This window comes from Macrobrachium rosenbergii, chromosome 23, assembly GCF_040412425.1.
Source record: "Macrobrachium rosenbergii isolate ZJJX-2024 chromosome 23, ASM4041242v1, whole genome shotgun sequence".
Classification (NCBI taxonomy): domain Eukaryota; kingdom Metazoa; phylum Arthropoda; class Malacostraca; order Decapoda; family Palaemonidae; genus Macrobrachium; species Macrobrachium rosenbergii.
This window is the reverse complement of record NC_089763.1, coordinates 42,186,969-42,194,468: the sequence shown is the minus strand read 5'-3', so window position 1 is coordinate 42,194,468 and position 7,500 is coordinate 42,186,969. Positions and strand designations below refer to the sequence as shown.

General features: G+C 31.5%; 1 protein-coding gene across 1 annotated transcript in view; it reads right to left on the bottom strand.

The window, feature by feature from the left end:
* Positions 1-5,342, bottom strand: part of LOC136851550 (uncharacterized) — a 235,555-nt gene extending 230,213 nt beyond the window's left edge. Inside the window, exon 1 of the mRNA XM_067125807.1 lies at positions 5,218-5,342. The gene's annotated coding sequence lies outside the window, so the exon portion shown is untranslated. The remainder of the gene's footprint in view (positions 1-5,217) is intronic.
* Between the last annotated feature and the right edge of the window lie 2,158 nt (positions 5,343-7,500).

Below are 7,500 nucleotides of genomic sequence, written 5' to 3'. Positions count from 1 at the left end.
AGCCGTTACGTCACTCCAGTTGACAATAATTCTCTTTAATCTTCTTAATCGCTGGGTGGAGGAAGATTTTATCTATATAATATATATAATATATGTATAATTAGATATAGATATTGATATATATATAAATTTATATATATATATATATATATATATATATATATATATATATATATATATATATATATATATATATATATATATATATATATATATATCAATTTGTAGATTCATGTCCTTAAATTATATAACGTATATCTTACTAATAATAATAATAATAATAATAATAATAATAATAATAATAATAATAATAATAATAATAATTATGAGGCGATACATTAATGATCATTTGCTTGCATCCTTTACAGGTGCATAATCTCGTTCGCGTTATTGCATGATTTGCATAGACAGCCAGACAAGCAACTTGAAGTATTTCCCCACACTAACGCTTAAGAATGGAAGATTTAAAGAGGGAATACACAGAAAAATATGTTTACTTATATACTCATGCATAAAAATAAAAATTGATATATAAATGTAAAAGAGAAAAATAATAACTTGTTGAATGAATTTTACGTGCGTGGAAACTCTTACACATTCTGAATAATAAGGACGCGGATAATGTTAATGAGCTTATCTCCTCCAAAACCAAAGGAAAGAGGAAAAGAAATGGGAAGGAGAGAGAAGGAAACAGCGAAGGGAAAGAATTAAAATAGTAAATCATAACTGGAAAATGTATACTGTTGTTGTATTCGCCTCATTTGAAAGAGAAACGGCCCCTGAATAAAGGAAGAGCATCTGGCACTGGAATGATGCAATTAAATAATGAATCCCAGAGCTCAACGTGCAGGAAAAGGAAGGCTGATCAGATTATTATGATCATTATTATTCTCTTATTGTTCTCCATCTCAAAATATTCGAGTGAAAAAGACCTGGATATCTATTTCCTTTCTAAGAAAGCTTACGATTAAAATAAAAGAGAGGCGAAGCTTGCAAAAAGAGTAATTCTCAAAATTACACAAGAGGAACAGAAAACAGAGAGAATTTTCAGGTAAATATAGATTTTTACCATAAGATACGGAGAGTATACTTTTTCATACTGTTTCTTAAGAATATATTTAGATAGGGATTTGTTATTGACGCAATTTTACATTTTAAAAGTAGATGGAAAATAGTTTAGGAATTTGGTTTCTAAATGGAATGGGCTCATTTGCTGATTTTAAGGAACTGTATCTGTCATTAAATTCACATCTAAGTCAACCGATTTCTAATAACGAATGGAGCTTGTAAATCATTAGGAACATGTATGTGTACACACACACATACATACATACATATATATATATATATATATATATATATATATATATATATATATATATATATATATATATATATATATATATATATGTATATATATATATATATATATATATATATATATATATATATATACTGTATATATATATATATATATATATATATTAGTGATTCTACTATTCACAGAACAATTGTGTATGTGATAAAGTTAATATATATATATATATATATATATATATATATATATATATATATATATATATATATATATATATATATATATATATAATTTTATGGCTTCTTTTCCTTCAGTTATATAACGTATTTCTTACCTAATAATCATGATAATTAAAATGACGATATTCCAATAAAAATACTGTGTAAAAATGGAAACAGATCAAAACCAGCGACAATTACAAACGCATATTATTATTATTATTATTATTATTATTATTATTATTATTATTATTATTATTATTATTATTATTATTATTATTATTATTATTGGAGAAATTAGCAACTGTACAAATACAAAGAGAATAGTATAGATTCTCTAAAGCTCTCTGTAGAGTTTTATTTTTATTTCTAAATATATTTGTACAATTACATAACTGTGAGTTCGTTTCTCCATTTTAAGACTCACGCTTCTACTACTACTACTACTACTACTACTACTACTACTACTACTATTGCTACTACCATTACCATTATTATTATTATTATTATTATTATTATTATTATTATTATTATTATTATTATTATATTAGGTTTGGTAATCCTGCTTTGTAGTGATGTAAAAACGTTACATGACAGCACTGTATTTTGTACGTAAGTGGATGAAAGTTTTGTTTTTTAGTTTTTTTATTGAATAAGAATCTTATCAAGAAACCAATACTTACGCATGTTAGGATTACGCAAATCAAAGACACTCTAACCCTCTGGTTTGCATGTGTCATATTTGATTCTGAAGTATCCCCTCTAATATTTACAGGGGTAGAATCCTTATCTTAGAGTAAGCTTTCCTTCTATAATGATGATACTCTAATGATAATACTATTCAAAACTAAAAGAGGAAGAAAACCAGCAACAACAACAAACGCATTTATTATTATTTTATTATTATTATTATTATTATTATTTATTATTATTATTATTATTATTATTACTGGAGTATTTCTATACTGGTCACAGAGATTTATTAACTTCTTAATTTCCTTGTGGGTTCTTGGATACGCTTTCAAATGAAAACCTTAAAATACGAAAGGAAATTAATGGAGCTATCCTGCTTCGGAGACGGGATTCGAAACTCTTACAAATCTGGTCTAAGCAGGATTATTAAGTAACAGCGACCCTGGCTAGGGATTAAGATGGCAACAAGAAGACTAAGTAACGTAAATTAAATAAATGAATTCTAAAATAAACGAGAATGGGACGTATATAAATATCAGTGGAGAAAATAAAGAATCATAGTAAATTTCTTTACAGAGAGAGAGAGAGAGAGAGAGAGAGAAACGCTTTCAGACACGACATCGAACCGAAGGAAGGAAGTTTTATAATGGTCAAGCCAATATGGTTTCCCTTTGGTAAATATAACTAAGTTCTCGAAGACAATCAGAATAATTGCTCTGTTTGCGTATCCATTAGCTTTTGTTTATTCAAATGATGTATTTGTTCGAAACGCTTAGATAAAATAGGAGCCTGTAGAGTAAAAAAAAACTTATTATCTAGTAATGCGTCTCTTATCTTTATTTAATACAAATACCAACGTAACTGGGAAACTCTGCCGTGAGGAATTATGAATTTGTCTTAGACAGTGTTAGCCATGATAATAGTTGTGGGATGCTGGCAGACATATAGGCACTCCTATTTAAATGATGATAATAAACAAAAAGCAGCGTCACTATATCTTCACTTTATGAGTCTGACAGAAAGGCCGACGGGTAACTTTGAAGACCAAGAAGTCAACAAAGTGAATGAATGACGTAACGGGAAATTGAGTAAAATAAAGAAGGGTGGCTGAAGGGAGTCTAGTACTGCCTCTAGAAAGGGTTTTAATATGGAAATCGAAAAGTGAAAAGGAGGCATATGGATATTCCAAACAAGTTTTAAAAGGAAAATAATTGTAATCGTACGATGTGAGAAATACTTGGAATAAAAGTTCTTGCTCTTTTTGGCCGTCAGTAAAAACAGTTTTGATTTTATCTTAACAGTTTTGTAGCGTGCTATGCAAGAATGAAAAAGCAATAATAGAAGCAATTAAAATTTAACGATAATAGCACTTAAACTCAGTTTTTATTCTATCTTAACATTTTGGAAGCCTGCTATGCCAGTATGTAAAGGAATAATTAAAAAAAATTTACAGAATAACACTAAAAATAATTACAACAAAAACAGAACAGTTAAAGAGAGTCTCAATCATAATTAACGGGCCGACATAATCCTTCCCAGACCAGCTCACCTGAGCTTTACCAGGTCAAGTCATCAGAGAGAGAGAGAGAGAGAGAGAGAGAGAGAGAGAGAGAGAGAGAGAGAGAGAGGAACCTCGCTTTCTCTCTTCATAAAAGCGAGTGAGGCTCATTGATTACTGATATCTGTAAGTGACACAATGAGAACATGGACAACCTTTATACCCGTACGTCACCTGAGTAAGAGAGAGAGAGAGAGAAGCTCAAGTAGTTACGCTTTACTTCCTATTCAGGTGATGTTACGGTAAGGTATGTTCATGGGGATTCGCTTTCCTTATTATTATTATTATTATTATTATTATTATTATTATTATTATTATTATTATTATTATTATTATCTGTAGTAGTATTTTCTTCTAAAATACCTTCCCCTTTAGAGAGGCGGTTCCAGACAGTCCTACCCTTACAGTCTTCAGCATGATAAAGGGGATGATAGTGGTTATTATCATTATTATTATTACTTATGACACTGTCTTAATAAGCAAGCTTCTGCTTATTTAGAATTACCTTTGGAGAAAAAAATTACAAAACTGACCAAGCAGAGAAGAATAAGAACAGAGAAGGAATAAAATACAAGTAAAGAAACGGTAAACTTTTCCATTCCAAGTTATGTTTATATACAGTTATTGAGACATTTATTAAGACAATTATTAATTATTTTTATAAAGTTATTAGGACTGCAAATGGACTGCAAAACTAAAATGATATTCAAAAGAATCTTTTTTCTTCCTTTCCAACAAAATTGCCTCCTTCTCAATATATCCCGGAGTAAGTGAAATATGGTACAGTAATCCCGTAGACTGGTTGCGGGTGAACAGACTGTAGCGGACAATTTTTCCTCTCTGTTGCGTTTACAAAAATAATCAATATGGTTCCATAAATTTTGCTTTTTATAATTTGCATGCTTGAAATCATTTTCATGAAGGAATTTCATTACTGGAGATTAGTCTTCTTTATCAAATATAAAACTGAACGAAATATTTCTAAATGTAGATATTTTTTCTACAATGTTGAAGTAACAATAGCCGCTTCCATCTTTATTTATCCCTCCCAGACTTCAAAGATATAACAAAAGGCAGCCGATTCATAATTCAGTGAAATTATCATAATGAAGCCATTTGAATGAAGGAGATATTACGCCAAGAAACCTTATTCATTATTCAGAAAGAACGGAGGGGAGATGTATGGATTAACCTTTGGCTGATGGTATCTTTCGCAGGTCCTTTTCTTATGGCTACACGTTTTGCCTACTTGCAACTTTTTTCATATCTCATACATCCAATTGGCATTTAAAATTGAGGAAATTATGTAATCTCTATGTGGAACTAATATATTAGTACTCGAATAGCTTCAGTTCATCTACTACACCGGTATTATCAACAAACATTTATTGAACCCCAGAGACTTTAGTTTTTCGCAAACACAAACTCACCTGCCGTGAGCTACCGGAGACGACGAGTGCTGAAAGAGAAACAAAAGCACACATCTACACCATAACAACGACACAGGGACACTGACTAGACTGAGTGAGCCGCCTGGAACTTCACGCGTGCATACCAGGCGTCGAGTTGCCGATTACCCGTTTTTTGCTCCCCCAACCTCATGATACACAGGAGGGAAGGACCATTTATTTCTCCTGCTCTCTCCTTCCCCCCCCCCCCACCCCATCCCACACGGTATTTGCTTTCGTGCAACGAACGACATGAAAGCACGATGTAGTTATGAGCTTCGTGCCTGGAATTCGTGGGCAACGCAAACGTTGATGCTACATACCTCAGAAGAATACGAATGAGCAAATGTTAGTGTTCCGTCCCAAGTGCGCTATTTTCGCTTCTTTTTTAATAGCATTTATACTATTTAATTATCACAATTTTGACCTTACTGAATTAAAAAAAAAAACTATGCATCATGTTATATTCCACTATGCTATAATTTTTTTTATTTTCGCCTTCAATATCATTTAAGAAACTTCATTTTTTAAATGTACGCGATCATCCCAAAATATTGCATTCAAGCAAAAAGGTATTTCATATTCCATTCGCGAATTTATAGGCGCGTGGCTTTCTTAATCCCTGGTAATCACAGGGCTAAAGATTCTACCCTGTGAAAACCCAGAGGACTGTTGAAAGTTATAATAGTTCTCAGCGGTCAGGTGTAACCAGCCATGGGTCGTAAAAAAAGTTTGTAACCCAACATATTAAAAGTCAAGGCCTATACATTATTTTACGTGTTTTAGAAATTACTAAGACTGTAATAATCGTAACCCTAAGATAGCCTACAGTTAAACGTGAACTTAGATTAGATTACCAGATTTTAAAAAAATATGAAAAAAATGTCACAGTTAAAGAATATGTCAAAAAATAATCATAAAATTAAAACATGAAAAAATCACGAATTGACTATTTTCCTCATACTTGTGAACACTCCGAAGTTGACATTTGAAAGGAAATGATATCGATTACAGGCTGTGAGAGTATTCACCGGCCGACTACCCTTTTGAAAACAGGAGAGAGAGAGAGAGAGAGAGAGAGAGAGAGAGAGAGAGAGAGAGAGAGAGAGAAGCGGAATTTCAATGTATATCGTGTTGCAGAACTCAGTTGCGTGACCACTTTTTCAAGACAGCACAAAGATGCAAAGAAAACGCAGGCCGTTAAAAGTTCACGAGGGAAACTAACGTAACTTTCCGAATTCTTCTTCTTCTTCTTCTTCTTCTTCTTCTTCTTCTTCTTCTTCTTCTTCCTCATGAAAGCCAGGTATCCACTGTCAGGCGATAGTTTCTTGTAAACTTTTTCAAACTCTCATATTCCGTTCTTGTCAAGTATCTTCCACGGCAACATGATACATAATGATATTTGTCGATGACGCATGTTTGAAGTTTTTATTATTTATGTACTTATAGTGTATTAGTATGCGTCACTTGTTGCTTTTGTCAATAAGTTAGGCAAACACAAAGCGCAATGAAATAAACTGCATAATGTAAAACTGTAGTTTCATATATACACACTCATATATGTACATGTAAAAATATATATATATATATATATATATATATATATATATATATATATATATATATATATATATATATATATATATATGAATATATATGAGTATATACATACATTCGTACACAAGTATAGAATTACGTATCTTAATGTGGAAGCCATTCTTAGATAATTTTTCCATAAAATTTCTGAAATGCTGGTGAATTCTTCAGATGACAGAAATACCTACATATATATATACACATATATATAATATGTGTGTATGTATATGTATATGCATGTATATATGTATATATATATATATATATATATTGAAATGAACTCATGGGAACGTTTACAAGTGTGTTATGTATGCGAGCGCAGGCGGAGCGATTTCACGGACGCGTGAATTTCCGTTAATTACGAGTTCTTCTGAGTGTACCTTTTTTCATTTCAAGGGTCTCATTACAGCTTAGGATCACACACATACAAAGCAAGCACTCTTAGTCTGCTTTGAATGCCTCTGGAAGAAGTGGGTTCAGATACCGTAAAGCTAGGATTTAGAAGAAGAAGAAGAAGAAGAAGAAGAAGAAGAAGAAGAAGAAGAAGAAGAAGAAGAAGAAGAAGAAGAAGAAGAAGAAGAAGAAGAAGAAAAGTAGTTCTGTGGGGAAGTGTGCTCTACGGGAGTGAAGTGTCACTTCTCGAGCACGCGATATGAAAAGAGCAGATGC